The following is a 12,977-nucleotide window of genomic DNA, read 5'->3' as shown; positions in this document are numbered from 1 at the left end:
GGAGTCGTATGTAGCAGAGCACAATTATGATATTATAGCAATAGGAAACCTGGCTAAATAACAAAGATGGGGATGAGTGTAACATAGAGGGATACACATTTTTAGGAAGGATAGACAGAACAGAAAAGGAGGTGGGGTTGCTGTTTATGCCAAACAGGAATTAAATGTAAGTCATCTTCAGTTGGATGATGAGCCCCATCTTAGTGAGGACATGTGGCTTCGCCTGGAAAATATTAGGGAAAAGGTCTCATTTTAGGAGTGTGTTATAGACCACCCAATTCAGACAGTAATTTCAACACACATCTTTTTAGTAATATCAAAAAGGCAAGTTTACAGGGGGATATTATAGTCATGGGGACTTTAATTATCCAAATATTAACTGGGATAACCTTACAGATGGAGGAGCACAAGAGCAGGAGTTTTTAGAAGTAATCGTGACTGTTTTTAACACAGCATGTTAAAGCACCAACAAGGGGTGAAGCCTATCTGGATTTAGTATTCTGTAATAATCAGGATAGAATTGAGGGTGTAGAGGTGATTGAACCACTAGGGTCAAGTGACCATAATGTAATACAATTCTCAGTATTTTGTAAGAGTACAGATGCAAAGACTAAAATTGTTAAGTTGAACTTTAGTAGGGCTAATTTTGAGCAGATGCGACAAAGTCTAAGTAGGATAGACTGGGATAAGCTTTTAAATGTGGAGACAGTCGAGGAGCAGTGGAACAGGTTTAAAATGTTTTACATGTAATGCAGGACAGATACATACCTAAATTTGGAAGTAATAGGAAACTAAAAAATCTCCACGATGGATTAATAAAGATTTAAAAAGAAGTTGCAAAGGAAAAACTGCTGTATAAGGCATATAAGACTAATGACTGCAAAGAGAACCGTAGCGTATGAGAAAATGAGGGCAACCATTAAGAAGGATATCAGAGAGGCTAAAAGACAGTTGGAGAGGAATATAGCAGATAAGGCGAAAGAAGACCCCAAGAGATTCTTTCAGTATTTTAGTAGTAAAAGAACAGTTAAGGAGGAGGTCAAGTTCATCAGGAATAGTAAAGGGAATTAAAAGATACAGACAATGAAATAGCAGATGCCCTAAACTTACATTTTTCTGAGGTGTTTACAAGTGAGCAAGTGGATAACCTGCCAGAGGTAAACGCAACTACTAAGGAGGTACTGAGGGATTTGGAAATTGTAGAGGGAGAAGTGCTGCTCAGATTAAATAAGATGAAATCAAACAAATCACCAGGCCCAGATAATATTTATCCTCGTGTTCTTAAGGAGGCTAGTGAGTACATATATAAACCCTTGACACACATTTTTAGGAAGTCACTGTGCACTGGAGAGATTCCAAAGGACTGGAAAATGGCAAATATCATCCCATTATATAAAAAGGGTGACAGGGCAGATCCAAGCAACTATAGGCCAGTAAGCAACAAGCATCACAGGAAAATTAATGGAAGGAATTATTAAGGATAAGATTGAGCAACACATGACAAGGACAGGAGTTATTCTGAACAGTCAGCATGGGTTCAGAAGGGGAGGTCGTGTTTTACTAACATGTTGGAATTCTATGAGGAGGCAACAAAAGGATACGATCAAAGTGGAGCTTATGATATTATTTATCTGGACTTTCAGAAAGCATTTGATAAGGTGCCACATGAGAGGTTGGGCATCAAGTTAAAAGAAGTGGGAATTCAGGGTGATGTTTTTAGATGGGTGCAGAATTGGCTCAGACACAGGAAGCAGAGGGTGATGGTGCGAGGAACCTCATCAGAACTGGCGATGTTAAGAGTGGTGTTCCACAGGGGTCAGTGCTAGGGCCGCTGCTATTTTTAATATATATAAATGATTTAGATAGGAATATAAGTAACAAGCTGGTTAAGTTTGCAGATGATACCAAGATAGGTGGATTAGCAGATAATTTGGAATCCGTTATATCATTACAGAAGGACTTGGATAGCATACAGGCTTGGGCAGATTTGTGGCAGATGAAATTTAATGTCAGTAAATGTAAAGTATTACACATAGGAAGTAAAAATATTAGGTTTGAATACACAATGGCGGTCGAAAAATCGAGAGTACACCTTATGAGAAGGATTTAGGAGTCATAGTGGACTCCAAGCTATCAACTTCAACAGTGTTCAGAAGCCATTAAGAAGGCTAACAGAATGTTAGGTTATATAGCACGATCTGTGGAGTACAAGTCCAAGGAGGTTATGCTCAACCTTTATAATGCACTGGTGAGGCCTCATCTTGAGTACTGTGTGCAGTTTTGGTCTCCAGGCTACAAAAGGACATAGCAGCACTAGAAAAGGTCCAGAGAAGAGCGACTAGGCTGATTCCAGGTCTACAGGGGTTGAATTATGAGGAAAGATTAAAGAGCTGGGCCTTTACAGTTTAAGCAAAAGAAGATTAAGAGGTGACATGATTGAAGTGTTTAAAATTATGATAGTCCTGAGAGGAGTGCATTACAGTCATCTAGTCGACTGAAAACAAAACTGTGATCTACTTTTTCAGCATCTTGCAAAGTTATAAGGAGTCTTTTGCTATATTTCTTAAGTGAAAAAATGTTATTCTGGTAATCTGATTAATATGTGATTTAAAATTCAGGTCAGAGTCAATAATTATCCCTAAATTCATTCCCTATGTATTGACTTTTAAGCCTAATGGATCAAGTTTATTTCTAATACCCTCATTATATCCATTTTTGATATTCACTAAGATTTCTGTTTTCTCCTTATGTAGTTTGAGAAAATTTCTACTCATCCATTCAGGAACAAAGTAAGACAATGGGTCAGTGAACCATAAGAGTCGGGGTCATCATCTTCTATTGATAAATACAGTTGTGTGTCATCAGCCTAGTTGTGGTAGCCCACTTTATGCCTTGATATAATCTGACCTAACTGAAGCACATAGATCAAAAAGACCAGTGGACCCAAGATAGACCCTTGTGGAACACCATACAGAATATCATGTGTCTTTGAAGTATAATTACCACAACTAACAAAGAATTTTCTGTTAAGTAAGACTCAAACCAATTTAAGACATTGCTGGAGCAGCCCACCCACTGATTAAGGCGATTTATAAGAATATTGTGATCAGATCAGATCTAGGAGGATGAGAACAGATGAATGGCCTCTGTCTGCATTACCTGCAAGTTATTTACTACTTTAATGAGTACAGTTTTTGAACTGTGATTTGTTCTAAAACCTGACTGAAACTTGTCAACAATAGAATGAGTGATCATTTAGCTGCATAATGACTGCCTTTTCTAGGATTTTATTTAAGAAAGGCAGGTTAGAAATGGGTCTAAAATTGTCAAAAACAGAGGAGTCGAGATTATGTTTCTTGAGCAGGGGTTTAACAACAGCAGGCTTAAGACAATCTGGAAAGATCCCCATATCTAATAATGAATTTGCTATGTCAAAAACATAAAATTAGCTTCTGAGGGACTTTGAAATTGAGACAAAACAGGCAACATCATCAATTGCCTTCTGATATGAACTTTTTCAGTTTTTGTATTGCTGCAACAAGAACCCTTCCAAATCTGGAGTCGTGTGCATTTTAACATCAGGATATCCACATAACTAGTCTAGGATGTATTAGAGTTTAGGTTGATATTCCATGATCAAGCAAAAAAATGCTATCTCACAGTCTTATCTGAACTTTAAAATACAGTGGAACCTTGGTTCACAAACATCTCTGAACACGTACAAATCAGGTTATGACCAAAAAGTTCGCCAAACTTTTGCATCTGTTCACGACCACACACTCGGTTGCCGAACAAGCCAGTTCCCCTTCCGGTTTGTACGCGCCGATGATTTCCGCACGTGTTCAGTCTCTCCGTGTGCATTCGCTGTGAACTCTTTGTGCTCTATTTCATTTCCATTCTGGTTTGTACATGCCGATGATTTCTGCACATGTTCAGTCTCTCCCTGTACTGTACATTGTTCTCGATGCATAACGCAGAGGGATTCTCCCTCAAAACTAACCTCCTCTCAACCCAGCTTCCTCCTGTGGTATAGCAGGTCCACAGCTCCCGTCAAAAAGGCCAGTTTTAATAAAAAATCACTGCACTCGCGGCTTAGCAAGGGGGTGTGGTGGTGTGTGGCTGAAGCGGTTCCTGAGGAGTTTGTGATGTGGGCGTTTCTTACCTAAGTGCACAGGTGAGAAGTGATCCGCATGTGTAATTGTTCCCAGGAGCTGCTGATTGCCACAACTACCACGCCTCTTCATAAATAGAAGCGCAAATCGGCCAAAGGGAAAAAGAAGAGAACAGGAAAGAATGGGAGGTTGCAGGAGAAGGCAGGAAGCAGGAGGAGAAAGCCGGTGCAGGATAGAGAGCAAGAGAGAGAGAGAGAGCGAGCGAGCTGCTGAGCAGGGAGCCTAGGTGTTTGTCTCAGTGTTATTCAATGTTTTTACATTTAGTTTACTATTACACTGTACATTCTATGGTATAATTAACTATTTTTGTGCTTTAAAATATATTTACATACAGTTCGTACGGTCTGGAATGGATTAATTGTATTTACATACAATCCTATGGGGGAAATTACTTCGGGTCACGACCAAATCGGGTTACGACCAGAGTTTTGGAACGAATAATGGTCGTGACCCGAGGTTCCACTGTACATAGCTGGAATGGGAATGTATTACAGCTCACCCTCATTCATAGTTACACCCAGCAATCAAGGCTATCTCCAAAGTATGTATTCATTATTTTCTGCAGGCAATAATAATAATACAGAAAGGATAAATCGGGTAATTGGTACTACATTACATCCTAAACCTTCAAAGTTTTATTTTCAACTAAAATGTTTATCATTATTTTTTTAGTATGAGAGGCTTTGCCCTTAGTCAAAACAAACATTACCTGTCACTATGGGAAAGCTCTTCTGCTGCTAAAGCCAGAAGTTGTTAATAGTCATTAAAGAATAATTACATTATTAGGTAACAGATTTTATGTTTTTTTCTAATTTTTTTTAATATTTACTTTTACATCTAATTCACACAAGCTTATGCATTGTTTATTTTATATGGGTGCTGCTCATTAGCTTCAAACCATGAACAATGCACTCAAAATAGTCAAATAGTCCTCACTGTGCCCTTAATCCTCGTCTATTGCATCCACTGTGCCTCCTGCTGTTAATTACTTTTTTATTTAATAAGATGCCTCTCTCTTTTTTTGCTAGAACTACTGTGTGTACCACTTGCCTATAAAAGGTTACAGCTGTAGTGAAAACTTGTGGTTTCAAATTCACAGAGAGTGTGAGTAGAATTTTTATCCTTTTAATTTGCTGGTTGCCCTCAGAAAATAAATCACACATTTCTTACATTGTTTGTTAGGGTTAATGGACATATTTTGTCCATATTTTTTTATGTTATAAAATCAATTAGTTTTGCAATGAAAGGAAAGCATCTCTTCACAAAAAAAATAGTATTCTGTTTGTGTGATATCTACCCTAATGCAATATAAAAGTTTACACCCTTTACACTTTCTCCTTGCCTAGGTTCCTTAAAATTCACCCAGACAATTTGGTGAATTTCACTGGGTCCCTCTACACAATGAAATCTCAATTATCAACAATGGCACAAAACTGCAGCAGAGCATCCATGTTCATTTGATCTTGGCTTCAACTAGATTAATGGCAGAGCGCTGCACTATGTGTGTTCAAACTACCCATAAGCCATCGCAAATATGATGTATTGCGTCAGCTTCTGTCCATTGCAGTTACCTTGTAATTTTCAAATTGCCTTAACTTTTTAAATTATTCTCACATTTTCTTGTACTTATTCATTTTTTACCACTTTGTTTTTGTTCATTTTCCCACAATGCAATTTTATTTTATGGAAGTTGCCATTTTCTGCATTCATCATTATGATGCTTTGCTAGATTGCTAAGGAGCATGTTCTGTGATCAGCTCTGTTCAACTTATTACAATCTCAAAGTCTGTGGATATTCTTTGAGAAAGTACTGAGCATGTGTGAAAGTTTCTCTGGAAAATTAAACCTTCGCTTACTCGACTCTTGACTATGATTTTTGACTCTTCTTTTGGCCCTACAAAATTACACTTGATCTCCCAATATTACCTCCTGCCTGCTTTAAGATGTATGTGCACTTCCCGGACTGCTTTTCATTACTGTTCTGCTCTGTTTTGCAGTAGGAGAACACTGCTAAAGCACTGCAATAGTGCAACCTACAGACATGGAATAGTTGATGTAAGCTGTTGATATCATATGCACTATAGAATTAAATGTTTTTATAAGTGAGAGCACAGCTATTTCATGTTGTAATGGATGGACTAGCATCCAAGCTGGTATGGACTCTCTTCCCTTAACACGCTGGGAGGACAACAATAGGAATAATACAGAAGAAATGTGCATCAAGTTAGGCATCTCAGCATCAAAGGATACAAATCTTGTATGTCAACATGCACATTGACGAAATTTATTGAGCATCCTGAATGCGATAAGTAATAGTCCCTGTCCCGTTTAGGAGGCCACACATATTTGGCAACTGGAGATGTGACAGACGGAGGGGGCCCTTGCCTGGCCAGGATGCCTCTTCTGTATATGGTCCAGGGGAAGAGGCATGGACTGATCAGTACCTCTCCCCGGGACGCTAGATGGCAGTTTCCCTGGGTGGCAGTGGTGCCTCAGATTCCCACAGGGCTCCATTGGAGATGGAGTTCTCTACGACCCTTTTGGGATCATGATGTGCCACCAGTGTGCACTGCAGTGGTTCCTGAGCCCATGTGGGCAGCTCTTCTGGGTGGGCTATAAAAGGAGCCAGCAGGCACCACTTCGAGAGCCATCCATCCTCGGTGGCAGTGGCACAATGGATTCCCGCACGGCACGCTGGGACTTGGAGTTTGGTACAACCCTGTGGGGGCTGTCAGGAGAAGCTGCAGAGCCATATGATGGATTTCCACCCCACCTGGAAATGATTCCAAGTAATCCTGATGAACCACCTGGAGCACTCCCAGGTGTTTAATAAAAGGGGCCGCCTCACAACAGTCTTAGAGCGAGAATTGGGAGGAGGGAGACAAAGCTTGCTGGAGAAGAGTGGTGGAGAAAGAAAGAGAAAAAGAAGAAGAAAGTATTGGGATTGTGTGTGCTTAGTGCTTGGACTGTGTTGTGCCTGTGGGAACTGGGAAGACGTTGCCAACCAGCAGAAGAAAAGAAAAACAAAGTTAAAATTATAAGTGTGCCTCCTGCATCTGTCTGTGTCGGTTTAAGTGCTGGCATAACGCATTTTGTCACGGAGAATACCCCCCATGTGCAGCTTGTTTCTCCATATGATGGGTGGCAGCATCCCTCATGACAAGCTCTCATATGATCACCCACAGGGCAGCTTCAGAGTTGCTTTACCATAGAATTGCTTTGGGGGCCGCCAGTGAGGAAAGTTTAAGTTTCTGCCTGACCTGCTCCCCAAAGATGGGGTTTCAACACCAGAATTACTTCTTGGTTGAGCTGAAACGGAGCCTTCAACTTTACAATGCAGGTCAGAGTTGGGAGAAGACTGAACAACATTCGCCTGGGAGGAGTCGAGGAGATAGAAAGGGTTTGCTTTGTTCAGCTGTGCTGGGATGTGCTGACAAGAAAAAAAAAAAAACTGTTAAAGGTACTTTGAAAAATAAAAGTACATGTTTGAATTGAGACTGTGCCTGTGAGGTCGTTTTCAGGATTTGGGGGGTGCTGTTATGCCCCCCTATTGGTCACAATGTATATAGATATTTTATTTTTCTATTTCACAAAAACAAAGTAATATCTTTAGAACCTAAAATGAATATAAATAGAGTAGACACTGGAGAAAAGAAATGCCATGTAGCAGAATCAATGGTTTTAGCACTCTGCCATGAAAGGAGCTGGTGCAGAGTGTTGAAGAGGGCAGGCAGATAGAGTGTACCTGCAGGCATTTAGGAGGCACTTCTCCTCTACTTAAATATACTGGCCACTGACAAGGCTCTATAACTTTCATTTCTGCCTTGGGACTTGAAGGCTAGAGCCCCTTTAGGTGACCTCTTTGTTGATTTTTCTTAACACCATTTAAAGCATGTGTGAACTTGTAAATCTCACTATTTTGAAGTAGCAGTCATCATTATCATAAATCACGTTGACCACATATATACAATATGATTTGGTACTTTTCTCATTGAACACAGATTGGAAGTTTATGAATATTTAATTGTGTTTTTGCATTCAGTATTGAGTTTAGAGATGTTAATGTTGAGATATAATTGGTGGATGTATTATATTACAATAGTAGATTCATTTTGTTGTTTTTTTACTTTTTATATATAGCATTATTGCATCACTGTGAAACACTTTAATGTGGCTGACCTTTCAAAGCTTCTCTCAGTTACTTTCAAAAATCTTTTTTCTGCTCCATCCCCTCCAATCACATTTACAACGTCATCCCTGCCTTGTGTCAGTCATTTGGAGTCCAAGGCAACACCATCTGTGCTCATTTTCACTAACTCAGTTAGCTGAGTTAATTCAAACCAGGGTCCTTCCTAAGATAGCCACTTACGCAGGCTAATGGATTTAAGAAGAGCAGTGGGTCTTGTTAGTTCTGCTCTGTAAGTGCTTGATCATCTCTCACTCTGTCTCTCTCATACAAACACACACGTTGCATGGCTTCTACCTCTGTTGGCATCCTCTCTTTCCCAGGTTTGCATGGCCCAACCAGAATTTTCATGCCAAAAATACAGGTAGTAGGATATACATTTTTGTAAATGTTAATATCTTTTCATGTAAAAGTGTGTGTATGTCAGATTCTGCAGTCCACCAAGTTTACTAATTAAAGTTATTTTTCATTTTTTGTTATTGGGCTAGTGACATGTGTGGTGAAATGGTCAGTTTATGATATCTTATGGTTACTTAGGGCTTGAGGCTATTTTTCTTACTGTAATAGCAGATGTAGAAGCACATTAGGTCTCCTGATGTAGAAACCAAACTCATTTTTGACCTATTTCTTAGTAGCTACTGCTATTTGTATTTGTTAATTTCCATTTTAAGCGCATGATATTGAGAGTTATTTCTATTCATAATGTTCAGGTACTAAAATACTTAGTTTTTGGTTAAGGATTTTGATTTTTGAATCACATTTTTTTATTTATTCGAAAGATAAACTTGATCTTTTGTTTTGAAGTTTGTCACTTTTCTTATCGCATTTTTTCTCTCTGCCCTTATTAAAAAGTCCCTCTGCTGACAGAACATATGAGAATGTTTAAAAACTGCATGCTCAAAAGGACTGAAGAAGAATTTTGAATGGCAGAGGTTAGCATATTTTGTATTTAGGGCTGATCAAATGAGAAGTCAAAGATTCTGGCAAGGGTGTTAAGCAGAGAAGTTAAGGATCTCTTTCACCAAAACCAAAATACCATTCTGTAGCCTTAGTCTTAAGTCAAACCAAAGTCATAACCAAACTAAACATAGTATTTCTTTATTTCACTTTGTTTTTTAATTATTGAGGTATTTTGGCACTGAGCTATCTTCGATCATTATTTAATTGATTGGCCCACAGGGCTATCACCGGATGTCATTGCTGTCAAAAATATAGCAACTCACAAAAAAATAATTCACAAAATAGTGGTACTCAAAAAGAAAACTTTAAATAAAACGGCATTGCAAAAATATCACAAAAATAACAGTAAAAATGTTATATACATTAGGAGTTCACACACTGCCCATCACCAATATGTTCCTGCTTGGTCTTTTTTTTAGGTAAGTGTTAGGACCTGTTAGGTTGTTTTGCACTATTTGTGGTTTCTTTGATTTTTTTGTTCCTGTTATTATCTAAAAATACATGATTCAATGACATGTGTCTGTGCTATACGGTTTTTTGTTTTTCTTTTCTTAACATATCTAGATGTCTTGACTTTATGCAGTTTTATTGTGTGGGCTTCATTTAAGTTCACTTGTTTTTGGCAATTCAGAAAGCTAAATTGCTACTTTCTTCCTTAATCATCAAGCAGTTAACAATAAAGTTCAAATAACATGGAACTACAAATGTACTGGTGAAATTACCATTTGCATTAAAGAATGCTCATCACAAATTGGTAGAACCAGTCAAAGAAATTATTTAGAAAGAAGTAAAAGAAAAAATGGAGTGAAGCTAATAAACATCGCTTTTTAAACATGATTGATTTTCTTTGAAATGTAAAATGTATATTGCTAACATTTTGCAACAGCAGACTTAGAGTAGGAGTGAACCATTTAATTAAACGACATGTTCCATTAACAGCATGATTGGCTTCTAATTAAGAAATTGGCTGCAAAAGATAGCGAGTACTCAGGACCAGGGTTAAAAACCACTGCATTAAGATACACAGGAGTACATATTAAATAGCACAGTATACTATATTTAAAGTGACATTATTTTTTGACACTGAAAAGGTTAAGTAGTTAAAGAATCACATTTCTTTTTCTTCTCGTTTTGTCCTTGTTGCACCCACCACTGACATGCATTCATTAAGAGTGTTCATCTCACAAACTATGCATAAAATGTTGAAATGAAATATTTTACTGTGCTTCAAAACAATTTGTTAAACATAAATTGCATCTGAGCTCATTTTTTTGGGTGATAGAATTTCTCCCTATAAAATATTTACTAGTTGTGGTACTTTTCATAAATATTTAAATGAATTCATACTGATGCCATAGCTCCATTCTGTTACTGCACCATCTCACCAGAATCCCCTGGATCCCCAGTGAGACTCCACAGCACGTTTCAATTCACCAGTCCCGTTCCTTTAATTGCTAACCTTTCTACCTTTCCAAGCAATCATTGTATTTTCCTCAGGTCTGATAATTGACTAAAAAGTTGCAAAAATCTTTTTCATTCCTAAAATGATTCCTGTTACATAATTCTTTCCGCACTTATTGTAACCTTGCAATTAATTATACATCAGGCACATTTCTCATGCTCAGCACACACTTCATCATTACCTGGTCATAGTGGTGTAATTAAGTTTATTTGTCACTGGTCTCACTGAGCCTTTAACCAGTCCTAGAAAGTTTTTTAAACTTTAGTTTAAAAGGGTTTCTGTTTGTGTGGAGGTTACAGGACTCTTTTTCAGTTATTCCAAATTAAAACAGCCCTCTAAATGAATAATAGGTGCAAAGCAGTCCAAAGGTATGTATGTCAGTGAAGTATTTCACGGTTATTCTAAAAGAACATCACAAATACTGTCTAAATACATTTTCTCTTGGAATTATTTGTGAGTGTGTACGTCCTTATCTTATTGGGTGAATTACAAAATGTCTAATGATATTTAGTAATTCTTATTTTTAACGGATCATTGTATTTGTGTAATGATATATCACACTTTCTATCTTGCTTAATCCAATCCAGGGTTGCGGGACACTAGATTCTCTGTCAGCTTCATCTCACACAACATATGAACTAGGCCTGGACACAATGCCAGACCATTGCAGGGTTCTTTCATACACTTTCACACTCCCACTCACCCAGTGCTCATCTGAAGTTGCCAATCAACCTAAACTGCACACGTTTTAGGATGTGCGAGAAAAACTAGACGACCCAGAGGAAAACATACACAGACACAGGAAGAACACGGAAATATCTATTGATAACGACACTACCAGGGAGGTGGATGGTTGAAAAGAGTAATAGCAACCTTGAAATAGACATTCATACAAAGCCTGGTTCGTTGCAAGAAAATCAGCCTTCTTTCTTCTAATGATAAATCAAAGTCAAGAAAATGAGCCAGAGATTGAAAATAGAAAGTCATTTTACAAAGATAAAGACTGCTTTGTTTGAATGTCCGCAGACTCAGGTACTAGGGTGTCAAAGACACTGATGTTTAAATATAATCGCCTAATACGACTTCCAGTACTCAATCCCAGCAACGCTGGAACACCAACAGCAACATGGCAATGACTAAAAAAATATGCATTTCACAAGACATGAATGACATTCATTTATAATTTTACTTGATATATAACACATCACTTTGTGCAAATATAACCATAAAACCATAAATGGTCCAGAATCCGCCAAAAAGTAATGCTGCAATGATGTAAATAAACAAACTGAAAAATTTAATCATAACATCTATAACTCTAAATCCATTAAACACCAGTGCTATGTGCTGCACTTCTCTGAATTTGCTTATTTATCATTAAGAAAATTAATGCAAAACTGTCAATTTATTCCCCATGATTCTCACCAAAATGAGTAGGTTTGAAAACAGATGGATGGGTGGAATATCAATATTTCTTTAAATATGTTATATGCTATGAAAAGTATGGCACACAATCTGAAATAAAACAAGTGACAACATTTGGACAGCATGTATTACGAATGTTGCAGGAAAATGTTATCCCAAGACAATATGTAAAATATCCACATTACCTATTAAGTCCATTGTAGGCAGGTGCTGGCATGTTGAGGAGAGACCCAAGCTGCAAAAAAATAAGAGGAGATCACTATGACGAAAGCAATCCCTAAGACAAATATTTCAATAAAATTACTCGTTTTTGCAGCTCTTTTACATTACAGATAATGACTGCCAAGAAGCAGCAGATTGTTCATATTTTTTTTCCTTTAATATCTGTGAAATTACTGAACTGTACAGTAAGAAATTAAAGTAAAAATTAGGACAATCCATCATTGTTTATGAGCCATGAAAAACATTATGTAGAAAATAAATCTTTTCTGTGTTAGACAAATTATTCTAGAATTGTGTCACACTTCACGTGCATTAAGTTTTGAAAACGAATGACCTGTTCGGTAGTCCACCAAACCTTTATAGATGAAAACAAATAAGCCGTGCCTGCCCTCTGTAACATGACTTGGATATGCTACAGATGACACACAGAAAGCTTTCCTTATTTAAATATCTCAATTTTGATGAAAGCCCATTAAATGAAAGAGGAATAAACTGATGATGCAAAAAAAGGCAAAGCCTGCTATGAATAAGCAACCATGGCATATTCCTT

The 12,977-nt window shown here is 37.7% G+C and overlaps 1 long non-coding RNA gene across 1 annotated transcript in view; it reads right to left on the bottom strand.

Annotated features, from left to right (window-relative positions):
* The window catches only part of LOC120517900, a 96,507-nt gene extending 84,064 nt beyond the window's left edge, over nucleotides 1-12,443 (bottom strand). The window contains exon 1 of the long non-coding RNA XR_005631132.1: nucleotides 12,391-12,443. This is a non-coding gene — a long non-coding RNA (uncharacterized LOC120517900). The remainder of the gene's footprint in view (nucleotides 1-12,390) is intronic.
* Between the last annotated feature and the right edge of the window lie 534 nt (nucleotides 12,444-12,977).

The sequence above is a fragment of the Polypterus senegalus genome, chromosome 1 (genome assembly GCF_016835505.1).
Source record: "Polypterus senegalus isolate Bchr_013 chromosome 1, ASM1683550v1, whole genome shotgun sequence".
NCBI classification, from domain to species: domain Eukaryota; kingdom Metazoa; phylum Chordata; class Cladistia; order Polypteriformes; family Polypteridae; genus Polypterus; species Polypterus senegalus.
Note: the sequence above shows the minus strand (reverse complement) of the source record. Positions and strands in the feature narration are given on the sequence as shown.